The sequence below is a fragment of the Lepus europaeus genome, chromosome 6 (genome assembly GCF_033115175.1).
Source record: "Lepus europaeus isolate LE1 chromosome 6, mLepTim1.pri, whole genome shotgun sequence".
Classification (NCBI taxonomy): Eukaryota; Metazoa; Chordata; class Mammalia; order Lagomorpha; family Leporidae; genus Lepus; species Lepus europaeus.
Genome location: NC_084832.1, coordinates 105,424,016 through 105,443,630, shown reverse-complemented (window position 1 = coordinate 105,443,630; position 19,615 = coordinate 105,424,016). Strand labels below are relative to the sequence as shown.

Below are 19,615 nucleotides of genomic sequence, written 5' to 3'. Positions count from 1 at the left end.
CACCCTAAATGCTCACAACAGCTGAATTTGAGCCAAGTCAAACATAGGAGTCTGGAACTCGATCCGGGTCTCCAACATGGGTGGCAGGGACCCAACCGCTTGAGCCATCACCTGCTGCCTCCCACCATGCACATTAGCAAGAAGCTGGAATTTGAAGTGGAGCCAGACCTGGATTCAGGCACTCCAATATGGGATGTGGGCATCCTAAGCAGCACCTTAACCACTGCCCCAAATGCCCACCCCAAAAAGTGGCCAGATTCTGAATTCACGTTGAACAGAAAGCCAACAGAATTTGTTAAGAGACTGAATGTGGAAAGTGAAACAGAGAAAAGAATCAAGGATAATCCTAAAGTCTGAGGGTTTTGAATAAAATTGAAAAAAAATATCTTTTTTTTTATGTTTGCCACCTAGAAAAATCTAGGGTTCTTATCAAAATAAAAGATGAGATGATGTAGACAACCCAACAGTTAATGCTATGCAAAGTACAAGAGGCAGTTCAGAGAGACCAAAGCATCAAATTTCTGGGACATTTTAAAGGCTTACAGGATCAGATATGCAGTAAGTTTTGATAATGGGATTACTCCATAAAATATTATAACCTCCTATTTTTCCCAATAGAACTAGAAAGGTACTTCCCTGTTGGATTTTTGCTTTTTTCGCCAGTGTGGTCGAATTGGATAGGCCGGAATGCAATTGGCTCTCTACATCCATCAGTTCTGCACCTGTGGATTCCACCAACCACGGACGGAAAATATCCCCTGAAAGTGTATCTGTGCTAAACAAGTACAGACTTTTTTTTCCTTCTAATTATATCCTAAACAATACAGCATAACAACTGCTTACACAGCATTACACTGCATGAGGCCTTTTTTTTTTTTTTAACATTTTATCTGTGGTATTCAGAATCACATACAAGTTAGCTTTACAGTTCATTTTACTATATAAAAGTCATTTGGGGCCGGCGCCACGGCTCACTTGGCTAATCCTCTGCCTGCGGCACCAGCACCCTGGGTTCTAGTCCCGGTTGGGGCGTCAGGGTTCTCTCCCGATTGCTCCTCTTCTGGTCCAGCTCTCTGCTGTGGCCTGGGATAGCAGTGAAGGATGGCCCAAGTGCTTGGTCCCCTGCACCCACATGGGAGACCAGGCAAAGACTGCTGGCTCCTGGCTACTGGCTTCAGATAGGTGCATCTCCAGCCATTGCGGCCATTTGGAGAGTGAACCAATGGAAGGAAGACGTTTCTCTCTCTATCTCTCACTGTCTGTAAACTCTCCCTGTCAAATAAATAAATAATCTGGAAAGGCAGAGTTACAGAGAGGCAGAGAGAGAGAGAGAGAGAGAGAGAAAGAGAGAGAGATCTTCCATCCACTGGTTCATTCCCCAGATGGCCACAATGCCCAGAGCTAAGCTGATCCAAAGCCAGGAGCAGGAGCTTCTTCTGGGTCTCCCACATGGGTGCAGGGGCCCAAAGACTTGGGCCATCTTCTACTGCTTTCCCAGGCCATAGCAGAGAGCTGGATCAGAAGTGGAGCAGCCAGGACTTGAACCGGCATCCATATGGGATGCTGGCACTGCAGGCAGCAGCTTTACCAGCTAAACCACAGCACTGGCCCCAAGCTGTACCATCTTTTAAAAGGTTTGACATTTCTGTACCACACCAATGTATATGTAAAGAAGGCAGGAAATAATTCCTCCTCCTTTGTTATGATTAAAAATATATATATACTGTAATGCAGCTTGGAATTTTGTATAAAATCCCATAAATACTGCACATTGGAAAAGTCCAAGGCAATTAAACGCCAAGGACTTTGGGGTCCTAATTTTCTTTTCTAATAGAATCCATGACATTCAAATAGGCACAATCAAATCAAAAACAGTAAACACTGACTGGTTTGAGATTGAAATTTATTAGAGATTCATGATTAATTTCTTTCCACTTGAAATCAAGGTGCAAAAACCAGCTATAAGTGCATTCCAAACTTCTCCTATGTAGCATAGGTAGAATTTTCTGTCTGTTGGCACCAAAGTGAAGTCACATTTCCTCTTGGGAGGCAGAAATTTCACATCTGAACATAGAGTAAGTTAGGGGGAAAAAAATGACCCTTGTTGTTTATTACTATTGTGATTCTGAGATCTAGGATTAAACTGTATTAGCACTGAACAAAGCAAATTCCCACAACAACTGTCAGGTTAATGAAGCTAACTCCTTCCCCTAACCACCATAAAATTTTAGTATAAAAAGAATTAAAAGTAATTACTAAGCTGAACAAATGGGAAATAAGAAATTAAGAGAATAGTTCAAACCAAAACCAAAAAAGCCCTAAACTTGAAAGGACTGAAAGTAAGTGTGCTTTACCCCACCACCCACTATGAATTTAAATATCCCTGCAAAACAGCATCAGGTTTCTGGGTAGAGATGTAGCCCTTCTTTAAGTTCTAGTGCTCTGCAGTTTTCTTTTCTTTTTTTAAAAAAAGATTTATTTATTATTTATTTGAAAGTCAGAGTTATACAGAGAGAGGAGAGGCAGAGAGAGAGAGAGAAGTCTTCCATCCAATGGTTCACTCCCCAATTGGCCACAGTGGCTGGAGCTGCGCTGATCCGAAGCCAGGAGCCAGGAGCTTTTTCCAGGTCTCCCACGTGGTGCAGGGGCCCAAGGACTTGGCCATCTTCTACTGCTTTCCCAGGCCACAGCAGAGAGCTGGATGGGAAGTGGAGCAGCCAGGACTAGAACTGGTGCCCATATGGGATGCTGGCGCTTCAGGCCAGGGCGTTAACCCGCTGCACCACAGTGCCGGCCCCCATGCAGTTTTCTACAATTTTATTTCCTTTCCTCAATAATTATCCAAAGTATTTAATAGAATCTTCCACTTCAGCCAAAAGATTCGTGATTCAAAGAATTTACTAAGATACTCTATGCATCCTTTCTATACAGAAATACCTATTGATTACAATTGGCTTATGCAAGATAAACATTTTTGGTGTCAAAACTGTTAAACATCACGCCTACTACTGCACATCAACTCTCTATAATGAATCTGAGCTTCACAATGATTTACCACTTTAAATTGCTAATTAAATAGCTGAAAAGTTCTGAGCCAAACTAAACTTAGAATGGGCTATAAAGAAAAATAACCTTCGACAAAGTCCATATACACATCTATTCCAAGACTACCTTTGCTAGCTAGCCCTTTCCCCAAAGTTTTTGTCTGAAAAAACAGTAAAATCTACACAAAATTGTATTGCAATCACACAAGGGTTATATTAGGTCAAATACAACAAGCACTATGATGTAATTTTACATTTATTAAACTACAGTTCAAAGCACAAATTTACACATCCTAAATACATCAGATGTATCTAATGAAGTCATACTGGTCATCTTCCACTGACATTTGATATCTGGGTGAAAGATTTCAACTTTACAAGACTTTTAAACTTGAATACTTAGTATAAAAACTGTGTACTTGCATGTAAATGGTTAATGGGGAACCCAGTTAATGGGCTTCCATCTTTGCTAAGTCATCCATTTTGTTGCATTATTTTATTTTAAATGCTTAAGGGGTAGGACAAACTGGTAAGTTTAAATCTGGATACATTATCTAAACCTCCCATTACCCCCAATGAATTATAGATGAAAACTGATTTCATCTACTCCCAACTGGCTATTACTAATCATTTTTGTTTCCAAGATAATTACCAAATAAGATTGTCTGAATTTCTCCCCCAACACTGGAATGTAAACCAGACAAGATTAATCTTCAACTTCACGTCTAAAGAAGCGTTAGTGCCTGTTTACCTTTCAGTGGGAAAACTGTCTTCTTGGCTCAGCTGAATGCAAGAAGGCACAAAGAAGAAGTTCTTCATCATTGTGTCTGAAGTAACTCCAGAATCTTGCATCTCATACCAATCACTGAATGACATCATATAATAAATAGCTAGCCTCTGAAAATTATTAGAAGCAGATGGTTCATGGGAAGAATCTGCTCCCATGTTACCAAAGATAAGCCAATCTCCCACATTCAGCTCAGGAAGAAGACAGTTTTCCACAATTTGATCCAGCTCATCACAGGATGGACCCCAAAGGCTGCTTGTAAACAGAGGCTCATCTTCCTTGCATTCCTTGTGAACCTCTGGAATGGCTTTTAAGTTCTCAGATGGTTTGGTTGCAAAAGAACCATAAACACCATCATTCATATAATACAGGAAGGCCACTTCATCACTTCTGGTTTTTTCTACTCGAGAGGAAAGCTTACCATTTTCAACAACTTTCTTTGCAGTGATATTAACTGCAAGTGTGAATGCAGAAGACACAGTAGCTTGTAGGTTCTGAAGTGATCTTAACACCAGATCCTTCAGGAAACCAGACATCCAACAGAGGGCTGATAACATGATTAACTTCTTCCAATTGAAACTCGGTTCCTGGGAAGCGTCCACCCATGTCTAACGTGTTCACTGAACAGCCAAATTCTCCAGCCATGTCAAAAACATATCATGCATCAGCTAGGGAATGGCCATATACTTGAGATTCTTTGCAAGCACTTGAACATGAAATTTAACCCCAATTTTGCACATCTAGTTCCTTAGCACATTCCAAGAGATGCCTACAGTTCTTCAGTGAGGTGCCAAACTTCATGTTACCCTCTTCAGCTCCAATATTATCTTCTGCTGCAACATGTAGTAAGCCCTTAGCATTTGATCATTATGGACAATCTTCTTCAATTCAATTTCATTGTCACACGTCATGATATTCACTCCAACTTTTGCAGCAAATTTTATCTGAGGTGCCTGCTTGTGAGGATTTACGTAAATAATGTTTTCTGGTGGCATACCCAATTCTTGCACTAAAGTCATTTCATTTTTACTGGAACAAGCAAATCCAGTCCAAGAGCTAGAGTACAGCTGGAGCAGAGCTGCTGCATTTCACTGTACAGAACAGCTTTATCTGAGCCACCACCTTCTGCCATTCATTGTGTTTCTCCACTATCTTTCCAAGATCTTGTGCAACAAAAAATGCACTTTTCCCTGTCAGAGTATGTTCATATACATAATTATCAATAACATTTCCAAGGTTTGTTCCTTCATCCAACAGGCCAACGGAGTAGTCTGCATAGTCAATAAATCCTTTCATCTCAGCCGTATTCAACAAAGCTGAAAGTCATAAGCAAGGAAAAACAAGAGATGGGCCATGTCTGGGTCTTTAAAATATGCAACAAAATGGACCAGTTAGGAGATGGAAGCCCCCCCGCCCCCAACATCAGCTAGGTTCCCAAGGTGGCTCAGCATTGAAGTTGAACTCTCTATACAACAATTCTCCTTGGCCCTCTGGGTAGCTGTATACTTGGTCAGAAAGTTCACTGTGAGATAATGGCAGAATTCTTGGCAGAATTTTTAAAGAGGTATGTGGTTTGGGCCTGCACTGTGGCTTAGGGGTTAAAGCTGCCGCCTGCAGTGTGGCATCCTATATGGGTGCTGGTTCGAGTTCCGGCTGCTCCACTTCCAATCCAATTCTCTGGGAAAGCAGTAGAAGACTGCCCAAGTCCTTGGGCCCCTGCACCCATGTGGAAGACCCAGAGGAAGCTCCTGGCTCCTGGCTTCAGACCAGCACAGCTCCAGCCATTGCAACCATCTGGATAGTGAACCAGCGGATGGAAGACCTCTCTCTAAGCCTCTGCCTCTGTGTAACTCTGCCTTTCAAATAAATAGATAAATCTTAAAAATAAAAAAAAAAAGAGGGACGTGGTTAACTTGAGCAGAAATACCCAAGGCAGCCTGGGCCACAGGCTGTGGGAACGACGTAGGGGGACGTTGGTGCAGCAGTGGTGGCGGCGGCTGGAGAGAAATGGAGCAGCGCAGGCAGACGATGGAAGGCGCGGACTGGAGAGGATTCGGCCGCAGAGCAGCACAGCAAGAAAGATGGGAAGAGGCAGAGAAGGAGACGACCGGAGAGAAAACAAAGAGGAACGCTACGGCCAGGAGAAGAGGCAGAGTCTGCATGAGGTCTTATAAGTAATCTAGACATGGCTTAACCACCACAAGAGGACTGCATAGTTACAGGCAAATAGTATGCACCCTTCAGTTTTCTGTCCAGGGGGTCCCGGAGCCAATCCCCCTAGAATACTGAGGAACAAACTATGCTTTCATGTTGAAGCAGGAGTTTGGAGTCACATCAAATAGTAAGAGACAGAGATGGGGCCAGCACTATGGCGCAGCAGGTTAAAGCCCTGGCCTGAAGTGCCGGCATCCCATATGGACGCCAGTTCTAGTCCAGGTGGCTCCTCTTCTGATCCAGCGCTCTGCTATGGCCTGAGATAGCAGTAGAAGATGGCCCAAGTCCTTGGGCCCCTGCACCCATGTGGGAGACCCAGAAGAAGCCCCTGGCTCCTGGCGTCGGATCAGCACAGCTCCAGCTGTTGCAGCCATCTGGGGAGTGAACCAGTGGATGGAAGACCTCTCTCTCTGTCTATACCTCTCTCTGTAACTCTGTCCTTCAAATAAAAAAAAAAAAAAAAGAGTCAGAGATTAACATGGAAATTTGCCAATGCCTAGAGTAGTTTGGAATAAATCAGTTATCATGTACCCAAACAGAGAAAATTTCACAAGAGCATAAATGATGACTTCTCCCCTATTTTTCCAAATTTTTATTTATTTACTTTCATTTTACTTAAAGGCAAAGAAACAAAGAGCAAGCGAGCGCGAGAGAGAATCTTCCATCTGCTAGTTCACTTCCCAAAATTCCACAACAGCTGGGGCTGGGCAAGACAGAAGCCAGGGGCCTGGACCTCCATCTGAGTCTCCCATGACAGGTATTCCAACACCTGAGCCATCATGTGCTGCCTCCCAGTGTGTGCATTAGCAGGAAGCTGGTTGAGAAGTAGAGTAGCCAGGACTCTAACCAGGCACTCCAATATGGGATGCAGATGTTTCAAGTAGGCAACTTAAGCCACTGCACCAAACACCGACCCTCAACTTTTCCCATCTTGCTTTTATCGTCTGTGGTAGTATCCTCCACAAGTTTGAAGTCACAGGTTTTTGTCACAACTATTCACAGGTAATGAGTGATTCATTTAGATTCCCACTATAGAAACATAAATGCCTTCCTCTACCTTCAAGCCACAGAATTTATCCTCCAGCAAATAAAATATGGTGAGAGCATTGTATTGATGGGGTGCTACAGAGTTTCAACTTAGGGAGGCAAGGAACCTTTTCACTTCTGAAATTGTTTTCAAATGAATTTGCTTCCCAGACACCTAGATCTCCCTGTTCCTAGGGGCTGGGCTGGGCTAAGACTCATAGAGGGAAAAAAGTGACTTGCCTAAATTGTACTCAGTGAGACAGTAAAACCAAGAAAAAATATTCCTACCAAGATAAGAGGGTCACTAAATAAAGTCCATTCTCCCCTGGCATGCAGTGGAAATATTTGGCTTTCCAATACAGACTAGACAGAGGGTGTTCTTTTTTTTTTTTTTTCAAATATGAGTGCAGTATGTTTTTTAATATAGCCTCCAACAAGATTCCCTGAACTACATCAGGAGAAATAACAAGGAAGGAAGAGGTAAGAACCAAACACTGATTCAAGGCCTTACTGTGTGCCAGCTCCCCCTTTAGAGCAAAGGAACTAAGAACTATTAATGTGTGGTGGAATGAGAAGGCCATGCCAAGATGGCCGCTGGCAAGTGAGCGTCAGTTACTCAGGAATGGCTTCGAAACCCACCTGGCAACGGAGCCTGCCTGGCAACAGACTGTGATTGGATGGCTTCAGATACTGCCTGGCAACAGGCTGATTGGTTAGTGCATAAACTGCCCCTGGACCAGATTGGCTGCCTTGGCTATTTAAGCTGCTGTACCAACTGAAATAAACGAGTCTGCAGGCTGCTCGCCTCTGGCCCTGGCCCACTTTCACCCGCCTCCTGGGGTCTGTGTGGTGACTCTGCGCCTCTTGCCCCCACCACACTCCTCCTTTCAGAACGAATCCACAGCAACATTCATGCATTTTCTTTACAAACTTGTATAACTTGATGTGAGTAGTGCTTTGGATAAAACTAAATCAATGAATAACAGCATCACATCCAAGGATTTAAGTCTAGTGGTTAATATACCCACATCCCACATGAGAGTATCTGAGTCTGATTCCCAGCTCTGGCTCTGGACTCCGATTTCCTGCCAGTGCAGACCATGGGAGGCAGCAGGTGATAGCTCTAGTAACTAGGTCCCTAGCATTCACATGGGAGACCTGGACTGCATTCCTATCTCCCCACTTCAGCCTTAGCCTCTGCCATTGTGGACATTTGGGCATTGAACCAGTGAACAGAAGCTCTTTAACTATCTCTCTGTCTGCCTCTCTCTCTCTTTCTGCCTCATAAATAAATACATAACCAGCAGGCCTCATCCAGACCAACAAATTGCCTCTGCATCAAAGTGTCCTTGGTCTCCTCTCCTGGGTTGGAAGCTCCACAGATAGCCACCTTGTACTTCCTGTTCCTTTGGGTGCTCAGTCTATTCAGTGTGTTGGGGGAATCCCAAGGAGCACAGCCAAAAGGGCTAGGGCCAGAGTCCCACACGGGTGGAATGGGAGGGGTCCCTGGGCTGCTTTCCACTCCCTAGGCCATATCTGAGTCTGGGTCTGTCCTTATCCCAGAGATGGCCCAATGGCACCAGCAGACACTGGCTGCCATCTGATAAACCAGCTAACTCCGAGGACAACACAAACCCAAGCTCAGAGTGAAACTCCTGTGGGGAGACCGGGTTGGTGCTTAGGAATCTCGCCAGGACCCTACCATCAGGGACACCCTGTGGTGGCCGCTCCTCAGCCACCCTAGCCGGCAGCAGTGGGCAGCAGAACAAGGGTGTTAGTGTGCCTCACCTGCTGGCCATTTCCTCATTTCCCTGGTACTACCCCCAACCACGGCTGCTCGAAACATCTTCATACGAAGCCAGTGGGTGCGGCCTTGGGAGGGAACAATGTAAACAGGCTTTGACAAAGGTGAGTATTGAGAAAAGAAGACTGTGGGCAAAGGGGGAGAGAACCAAGCCACCTTCCTCCTTTTGAGGATGAAGGCCTAGAGATTTCTGAGTGTGACTACTTGGTTACCCACATCCAAAGTATGTCCTAGATCCCCTGAGAAACATTTTTCAAATTGAGGCCTATGAGAATATTTCTCTTCCCTTGTGGAGAAGCATAGCTCTCGTGTGTGTGTGTGTGTGTGTATCTATACAAAAAGAGAGAGAATGCATCACGGTTTTCAAAAGCCCAGCTACACTTTGTCCTGTATAATTCTCATAGCACAACCATAATGTCAAGTCAACTGTGTACAACAAAATTCCAGAGTAGGAGAAGTGAATGCCAGTCGCAGCTCATTCTTTAGCTATGTGGCTGCTGATCAGTTATTTAACCTTTTTATGACTCAGTTTCCTTATCTGTACAATGTAAATAACAATACTTGATTTGCAGTCATATTAAATAGATTGTTGAATTTGGGAGGAGGGGAGAAAACACACCACAGTATCTGACCCATGACATGGGGTCAATAGGAGATAACTGAGGTTCTGGGAGACCAAGGGACAAGTCATAGGCCCCAGTGCTGGTCCACTGGTGAGCCAGGACTAGAACCCAGTCTCTAGATTCCTTCTCCAGCCACCACCCTCATCCTCACATCATTTACTATCTAAGAATATCATTTTAGATAGCAAATTCTTAGCCATCCTCCATTTTTTTTAATCCTACAATTTTTTTCTTATTCCCAGTCACAACCACCATCAAAAAGGAAGAAACTTTGTAGATGCCTCAGAGATCAGCAAGGTCTCTACCTTCTGTATTATGGGGGTTGTAACCTGGTGCAATTGACCCCCCACCAAATTCACATGTTGAAGCCCCAACCCTGATGTTATGATGTCATGAGTAGGAGCTTTTGGGAGGTGATTATGTTAGATGAGGTCTTTCTCTCTCTCTCTCTCTCTCTCTCTCTCTCTCTCTCTCCCTCTCTCTCTCTCCCCCTCTCCTCTTACATAGAGAAGAGGCTCTGGGAGTCCTCAGAAAGATCACTGCTGCCTATAAACAGGAAAGGAAGCCCTCACCAGAGGCCACTCCCTGGCCATGGGCTCCCAACCTCCAGAACTAGGAGAAAATAAGTCTCAGTTGTTAAGCCACCAAGTCTGTGATATTATGCTATTATGGCCCCAGCTAACTAAGACACCAGGAGTCACAGACCACACACACACACACACACACAGGGATCCAAAGACAGTTGAGAATCCCTCTGCATCACTGCCAGAAAGGTGTGAGCATTTTCCTTGGGAAAACATCCTGAGCTGTCATCATTTGTCAGAGGAATCCATAGGGGGAAGGCGGGTTACAGCACCGCCGACCAGTCTGCCCTCACATTTGCACTTGCCCAGGCAGTTCAGGTCTTCCTTCAGGGGAACACACAGCTCTCAGAGTCCCTGAGCCACTACCAGGGACATAAAGGGTGCAGAGGGACATTCCACAAAAGGACCGACAAGGGCCCAGGCAGCCCCAGGGAACAAATATTTCCCCACCTCAGCATTTTGCTTGAAGCTTCCTGCAAAAATTATTCTACATCTATAGATGGAGGATTTTTTTTCTCTCTCTTTCTCACTAAAATACATCATGGAATACTGATCAGAAGGAACATCTATTCACATATTGATTGATTTACTTATTTGACAGGCAGAGAAAGAGAGAACCTCTTTCTGTTGATTCATTCCTCAAATGCCTGCAATGGCCAGGACTGGGCCAGGCTAAAAGCTAGAAGCTACATATTCAATCCAGGTTTTTCCCACGTGGGTGGCAGGAACCCAGCTGTCTTGGGCCCTGACCCACTGCCTTCCAGAGTCTGGATTGGGAAGGTGGAGTCAGGAACCAGAGCCAGGAACTGATCCCAGGCACCCTGAAATGGGACATGGGTGTCTTAACCGGAAGGGCCAAATACTCGCCTCTGAAATAGTTTCTTTCTAACTGGCTTACTTTCTTTTTCATGATAATGACATGTGACATCTGAAATCCTGAGTTTTTACAGGTTTACACTTACGCTTGTTTTGCCTCGTTGTTTATCTCTGCAGGAATTCTTCAAAGTCGATGTGATCTTCATTTTTACAGCTGAAGAAGCTGAGGGTTTCAGAGCAGCAGCGCCAGCCCAGCCCCTAACTCCGAGACAAGAGATGTTCCGCTGCCTCCCTCTGCCGCAGGGGCTCTTAGAGCCCAGCATGGGCCTGACCTTGGGGGGCTGTGCCCCCTGGCAGCTTTTCCCCAGAGAACTCTGCCCGGGCCTCCCTGCAGGCCACACCCAGCTGAGCTCACTGCAGCTGGTGTTGCCCCACGGCCGTCCTGAGCTAAACGGTCTGCTTTTTAGACTGTTGGGTTTGGCAAGGGCTAAACCTCCTCCCTTAACATCCCTTTCCCAAGTGAAAATAGCTGCCCGACTGACTTCCCTGAGGCCAGGCAGGCTTCTCTGGGCAAATGTCTCCATTCAGCTTGTTTTCCACAATCCATGTTCGGTGCCATGATGGTATCTGTACACATTTGAACCTGCAGAACAAAACTGTCAAAGGGTATGCCTTATTGGGTATCAGTCAGAGTGCCGGCTCACTTGTGATCTTAAGGGCTTCTAGTAGGCCAGCTCACTCTAGGCCAGAATGGGCTGGAAGGAGAAGCTGTCAGTCCTGGGCCTCCTGCCACTTCTCCCTGCTCCCACCCCACCAATCCCCAGCCTTTCCCATCTCTCTGTCCTCTGAACACCTTCCCAACCCCAACCTGCTCCTCTTTTTTCTTTTCACCCTAACAACATCTGAAGAGCACCTTCTTTATCTCAGTTACCTGCTATGGACTCATTGTCTGAACCAACTGTCCCCTGGCAGGAAGGAGCTGACAGACACACTCAGAGCAAGGCTTATAGGACTGACAGGTTTTAATGGACCAACTCCCCAGGGCGTGTTAGCAGAACCCAGAGACCAATGCTGTGGTAAATATAAAAACACTCATAAACCAGGTAAGGAAGAAAATACGTAGTTTAGCTTAGTTTTGGTCAACAGGAAGAGCCTGAATTGTGTTATCAGACATTGACTTTGTTAAACTCTTGAGACTAAGGAATCTCTGCAGAAAGGATTTGTTGAGCCACTATGGATGCTAGCCAGAAAAGGACCAGGTCGGCACACAAACTCCCATAGCAAAGCTGGGTAACATTTGGAAATCTGGCCCCTGGACACAGAGCTAGAAGTCTTTATAACAAAAAGGAGGGAAGAAAAGTGTAATTTTTTTTACACTGCACCTAAGGGGATGGGGTGGCATGAGGCAGGGACAGCTCTGGGAAAGGAGGACCGTCCAGAGCAGGAGGCAGTTGGTTGGGGTCATAAGCAGGATGTGCTGGAGGTGGGGGTGTCAGCCGCCTCGGATCTCTGAGTCAAGGTTTTAACACAGGTTCAGGGATGTAGAATTGCTGTCCTTTGATTTGATGGGCCCCTGTTAACTGATTAACTTTCCTCCTCTCTCTTCCCCTCTGATCCCTGGTCCTTGTAATTAAATTTAAGACATGGTGGAATTTTTCTCTTCCACTTTTACAAGACTGTCTCTGTTTGGCAAGCATCGTTACTCAGCGCAGTTGGGAGCAGCGACTGATACTCAGCACTTAGCATGAGCAGGGCACTGTGCTAAGCTGGCAACTCAGGGTCTCTAGAGAGGAGGCTCCCGAACTCCCACGACCACGGAAAGCTTCTATCTCTTGACAGTTTCAGGGGCGAAGTTTCACATCTTCTTGAGATTTTCAAGGGGTTCACAACTGCTTCTCAGGTTTAAGTTGTAAGATAAGCCCGTGGATGTTAAAATACTTGGAAACAGAACAAATGGAACTAATTTGTAGTCACAAAAAGAAATGAAGTTCCTTTTCTGTTGCCATGTGCAGGTGGCAGTGAAGGGGAGGGCCCTCTGCCCATCTTGGCTTTCGCCTCTGGGCTGCTCTGGTGGCTCACGTGGGAGTCATTGTGTAAGCTACCCCAGGGCATTTAGCTAAGCAGGAAAGCCTAGGATGGGACCAATGCTTGTTTAGTCTTGTCCCTTTGGTGTTCACTCACTGTTTCTTCATGGCTGGATTTGCTTGGAGTGAGGACAGCCATGAAGATAGAACAGTTTTAAGTGGATATGCACATACACACACATACATAGATAGCATAAGTAGACATACATTAGTAATTTAAGGCAGTAGTAATCGGGCTTAATCAGATGCTCACTCATGAACCCAAGCAACATTGCTTGGCCTATCAGGAACCACACTCTGGAGAAAAGGATGTAAATTAAGTGTTCCCTGTCCTTAAGGCCTTCACAGTCTAACGGGAGACACACATGTATAAGGACATGATTACAGCACAGTGACTTACGTGCAAAGCAGTAAATAACCTGGGAATTCAAAAAAAGGGCAATTTCTCCTGGAAGGATAAGGGAGTAGAAAAGCTTTTCACAGACTTGCTTGTGAGAGCAAGTCTATAACCCAGTGGTTACAATGCTCATTGGGACACCCAGGTCTCATATCCAGAGTTTATGGGTTCTATGCCTGGCTCCCGCCCCTGACTCCAGCTTCCTGCTAATGCAGATCCTGGGAAGCAGCAGGGGGTGGCTCAAGTACCTGGGTCCCTACCCTTCATGTGGGAGACCTGGATGGGGCAGGGAGCTGTGGTGGGCAACGTGCAGGGCACTGCCCCTTCTCCAGAGTGAGAAACACAATTTGCAATGGCAAACACCCTGGTGGGAAGTGACCCCTGGGGGTCACTTGAAGAGCAGCAGATGGCTGAGCACAGAGGTTTGATATGGAAAGTTTGTTCCCTCTCACCTCTAGCTCAGTGGAAGGCAGCCTTTGACATGAGCTCCAGCGGGAAGGCCCATCCAACCTCTCTATCTCTTGCCAGAAGCCTGATGTCTGTCTTAGGGTTTACAACCATTCTTGTTTTAAAATGTGAATGCTATAGTAAGTATTCAGCCAGAGAGTTAAGACCAGTTTTTGGGACATCTGCATCCTATACTGGAGTGCCTGGGTTTGAGTCCTGACTGCTAGTGACTCCAGCTTCCCACTGATATGAACGAACCCTGGGAGACAGCGGTTGATGGCTCAAGCAACTGTGTCTCTGCCACCCACATGAGATTCCTGGCTCAATGCAGGCATCTGGAGTGAGCCACTGCATGTGAGGGCTCTCCCTGCACCGTCTCACCCTGCCTCTCAAATAAATATATAAATATTTAAGTGACAAATAAAGTACTAATAATGCCCGAGTTGCCAACACATTACTCTGGTCATGAGGTCACTAGTTCTTCCCATTGTGTGCATAAATTATAATCCAACATTCCTCTTTTAATAGCTCATACGAAATCTTCCTCCCCTAGAGCCCCGTTTGCCTGCATCTCTGAAAAACCAGCAACAGCCAGAATTTAGGGCCCTCCATGGCACTTGAACAAAAGACTGGCTGACCACTGGCCCATGCAAGTACAGGCGTGGGAGTACCAGAGCTGCAAGCTTAGGCCAGTTTTGTGTCCCCTGCCTCCATTCCCAGGGGATCAGGTGGAGGCTGCCCCATGCATGCCTACACCTGAGAACACACCCTTGCTTGGCTTTCTCCCTTCTCAGGTGCAGATGTCCTGTGAGCACTTCCTGAGGGAGCCCGAGTTCCCACAGTTGCCAGTGAAAAGGAGAAGGCACTAGAAAATCAACTCCAACTGTTTGACAGTCTTGCTTTGAGAAGCACAAAGAGGGACTGGCAGAGCACCCAACAGTGCCTGATATTATTACTCTTTGGCTTTCACATCCCAATCTCGGACTTTCAAAAAGCCAGTGATGGAAGCTGCCATTCACAGCACCCTGAGATGAAGGCTATGCACACATTTTCTCATTCATTCCTCAGAACCGCTGGATGGAGAGGACATTACTTGTATGTCCACTTTACAGGAAAGACCTAGAGGCTGACCAAGGTTGACTAACTGGCCAAGGTCACAGACCTGGCCAGAGAGAGAGAGAGAGAGAGAGAGAGAGAGAGTCAGGATCAAACCCTAATCTCTCTGGCCAGAGCCTAGGCTTGTCATCCCACCTTAGGTAGACAGGTTGACAGTGACGGCTTCCAAGGGTTTCTGTGGATTCAGATGGGGTCGACCTGGATCAAACGAGGAGAGCCAGAAGACAGGCACTGGCCCTGCTGGGCTAAGGAGGCTCCACAGAGGAGCTGTCTGCTCAGGACACACCGCCTCCTACTGTGGGCTTCCAAGGGGAGCAGGAAAGGCAGACTGTTCTCTCACCTGGTGCCTGATGGCGTCACTTGGAGGCGAGAGGAGACTCCCATGAGATCCTGCTCTGAAGGGGGGGGGGGGGGAGGAGCAGTCTAGTCTTTCCAGAGAGGCAGTGCTGCTGCCCTGGAAGAAGCTCTTCATTCACTTGACATTTAGTTACTGTCACTCATCCATTACCAACTGTGCCTCAGGTTCTGTGCTAGGCCATGATTAAAATACACATAAAACATAGAAAAGATAACAGAGGGGCGGGCACGTGGCACAACTGCTAGGACCCCACTTGGGACTCTCCCTATCCACATCAGAGAACCTGGTTCAAGTCCTAGCTCCTCCACTTCTGACCTGGCTTCCTTCTAATGCACACCTTAGAAGACAGCAGGTGATGGCTCGAGTACTTTGGTCCCTGCCACCCACATGGGAGACTCAGATTGATTCCAGGCTCCTGGCTCTGGGGTGACCCAACCCTAGCTGTTGCTGGCATTTGGGAAGTGAACCACCAGATGGGAAATCAATCTCCATCTTTCATATAAAATAAGAAAAAGAAACCTAATAGTCTAATTTGTAAAGGAACCAGGTAGGGAAACGTAACACACTATAGAAAGTACTAAAATCAAGAAGTTTAACTATGTTAGGGTGAGACAAGCTGGGTTTTCCTTCTGTGTTTGGCACCTAATTGTGGTGGATTCATTCACATGGCAAACTTCAGTTTCTTCATCTCTAAAATGGAAATAACAGGACCTACCCCGGAGTTTGCTGAGAGGAGGAAACTGCAGATGTTTGTGAAATGTTTAACCCCAGCTGGTTCGCTCCTGAACAAATGCCAAGCTTTACAGTCCTGGCAGATGGCTTCACCCTTCCTCCTCCTCTGCCCCAGCTATGAAGTGGCAAGTCTTCCATTTCTGGATCTGCCAACCAGCAGGGGTTGCCTGAGAGGGATCATGGGGACACATAAGGAATGGAAAACCCTCAGGGGCTTTAGCAAAGCTGTGAGGTGTTGAGGGCAGCACCACATTGGACAACATGGCACCATGTGGGAGTGGGCACTGAGGTATGTGGCAACTGCTCTTCCTCTGTGTCTCTTCAAAGGCCACAGAAAATGAGTGTTGGCGGGGGGGGGGGGGTGCCCCACAAGGCCCAGAATGGTGAGGGAAGTCTTCCCACAGAGCTGGAACCTGAGCTGTGCTTTGAAGAACACATATAACTCTAGCCATCAAATCCCTCTAGGGAAGCAGGAACAATCCCGGATGTCTGCGGACAGGCAAAGAGATCCCAGGAGACTTTCCGTGTCGCCTCAAGTAGCGGATGAGAACACCACAGCCTCACTCTTCTTTTTTTTTTTTTTTTTTTTTTAATGCTTTGAATTCATCCTATTTGAGAAGCAGAGACAGAGAGCCCCCATCCACTGGTTCACTCTCCAAATGCCTCCCAGCAGCTGAGGCTGGGCCAGGCCAAAGCCAGGAACCAGGAACTCAATCCAGGTCTCTCCCACATGGATGACAGGCACCCAACTACTTGAGTTATCATCTACCTTTCAGGGTACACATTAGCAGGGAACTATTATCCTGGGTAAAGCCAGAACTCAAACACAGGCACTCCCTATGGGATGCAGGCATCCCATGTGGTGAATTAGCTGCTAAGCCAAATGCCGACCCCACCTCCATGCTCATTCTTTGCCCAAGGTGCTGGCAGACGCCCTGGCCATTTCGGACGTCTTTCCTTAGAAGCCCACTCCCCCATGGGGCTCCTCTCCACTCACCTCTACACAGCAACCTGAATCCAGGCCTGGACCTTCTAGGAAGGTGAACCCCGTGACCAATCTGTGTTGGTCCACAGAGAATGTTTGAGAGAAACAATGTGAAAGGCCAACAACACTGCAACGAAGCAGCCAATCACCTCTTACCGGTGTTTATAACCCAATTAAGGCAGAAAAAGCAAATAAACACTCCCAGTCAAGCCACAGGAGAACAAATGAAGAAGTTATGAGAAGATGGGATGGGACCCCATAAATATAAACCAGTGGCGGGGGGATAACCCTCCCCTCTGAAAAGGATGACTCTGCCCATTTCTCTTGGAGCAGTGATTCTCAGGACCCATGAGTTATTATTAGCAACTGCAGGCCCAAGCAATGGAAACGAAAACCAGACCTCCCAGAAAAATCATCTCTGCCCAGGCACTTGTAGCCACTTCTCTACCTATCAAATCACACATATGAAACTCATGCCTAAATCAACAAGTACAAAAGGTTAATTTCCTGGCAGGAAATTCCTGTGTACCTAGTCAGCAGCTCCAGTGCCCGCTCTGTCACTAACTAGCACTGTGACCTTTACCAAGTGCACCTCTCTCCATCACATACATACCCTTGGGCCAGGCCACCATGTCCCTTGCTGACCACGATAGCTGCTAACTGACCTCTCTGTCTCAGGTTTCTCCTCCCTCATGCGTCCCCTCTGCAGAGACCATTAGTAGAGAGGGCTTTCCAAAACCTCAAGTCTGGTCAACTCCCCCCTGCTTAACCTGTCTTCATTTACTCTAGGGCGCAATTCAAACACCTATGTGTGACTTACAACATCGTTCATGACCTGGCTCCTGTGGACCATTCCAGACTCATATCTCACCATTCCCCAACTGGAATTCTATGTTCCAGCCATATTTACATTCCCACGGTTCCCTCTACAGTGCTGATCATCGCAACAAAGGCCACTTACTGAGTCTTTTCTGTACGTTAGGTGTTGTGCTAAACAACTCTTCATGGATCAAGGAAGTTAATCTTTACAACTCTGCTCAGTAATGACTGTGGATTATCTCCATTTCACAGATGAGGAAACTGAGACACCAAAAGGTTAAATCAGTGTCCAAAGTCTCCCGCCCCCGACCCCTGCAAGTAAGTGGGAGAACTTGAAGAGTCCATGCTCGTCATCCCTCCCCTCTTCCCTCTGAGTTTTTATACAAGTCTTCTGCCTGGAAAACTCTTCCTTCCCTCCTGTTTTCCCCACCTATATTTCCTTGGCTAACTCCTAATCATTGTCTTGGAATCCTCATGTATATATCCTCTCCTCTAAGAGGCTTTCCCTTCCCAGACTACCGTCTCCCCTCTGTAGCATGTAATCTCCAAAGATGGTCCCCATTGCATGAAGCCTGCTGATATTCAGGCTCTTATATAATGACCTCACATACTGAAATTCAGTTGACCTGTGACTCACGATGGAATATGGTAGAAGTGATACTGAGTAACTTCTAGGGTTCGGTCATAAAATGTCTCACAGCCTCCACCCAAGTCTCCTGGAACAGTCACTCTGGGGAAAACTGACAGTATTTTTATCACAAGTATTTCATGCTATGAGAAAACTGTGCTGGCTACATGGAAACATTCTATGGAGTTGGAAAGATGCCTGACCAGTCCTCAGCTGTAATAGGCCATGCACTAGACATATGATTAAGAAGCCATCTTGGCTGGCCGGCGCCACAGCTCAATAGGCTAATCCTCTGCCTTGCAGCGCCGGCACACCAGGTTCTAGTCCCAGTCGGGGCGCCAGATTCTGTCCCGGTTGCTCCTCTTCCAGGCCAGCTCTCTGCTGTGGCCCGGGAGTGCAGTGGAGGATGGCCCAAGTGTTTGGGCCCTGCACCCACATGGGAGACTAGGAGAAGCACCTGGCTCCTGGCTTCGGAACAGCGCAGTGCGCTGGCCGCAGCGGCCATTGCGGGGTGAACCAACAGTAAAGGAAGACCTTTCTCTCTGTCTCTCTCTCTCACTGTCCACTCTGCCTGTCAAAAAAAAAAAAAGCCATCTTGGAAGCACATCCAGCTCATTTGAACCTTCGGCAATCAACCAAGAGGCAACCCAAGAAAGAACCACAATGGCAACTAAGTCCAGTCAACACACAGGACTATGAGATTTTTTTTTTTTTTTTTTTTTTTTTTTTTTTTTTTTTTTTTTTACAGACAGAGTGGATAGTGAGAGAGAGAGAGAGACAGAGAGAAAGGTCTTCCTTTGCCGTTGGTTCACCCTCCAATGGCCGCTGCGGCCGGCGCATCTCGCTGATCCGAAGCCAGGAGCCAGGTGCTTCTCCTGGTCTCCCATGGGGTGCAGGGCCCAAGCACTTGGGCCATCCTCCACTGCCTTCCCGGGCCATCGCAGAGAGCTGGCCTGGAAGAGGGGCAACCGGGACAGAATCCAGCGCCCCAACCGGGACTAGAACCCGGTGTGCCAGTGCCTCAAGGCGGAGGATTAGCCTGTTAAGCCACGGCGCCGGCCAGGACTATGAGATTTAATAACAAATTGTTCCTATAAGGCACTAGTCTTTAGGGTGGCTTCATCATGCAGTAATAGATAACCACGACAACT

General features: G+C 46.7%; 1 protein-coding gene and 1 pseudogene across 2 annotated transcripts in view; both read right to left on the bottom strand.

Moving 5' to 3' along the window:
- Window positions 1–19,615, bottom strand: part of GPRC5A (G protein-coupled receptor class C group 5 member A) — a 65,516-nt gene that overhangs the window by 23,042 nt on the left and 22,859 nt on the right. The window lies entirely within an intron of this gene.
- On the bottom strand, window positions 3,469–5,452 carry LOC133762498 (antizyme inhibitor 1-like; annotated as a pseudogene).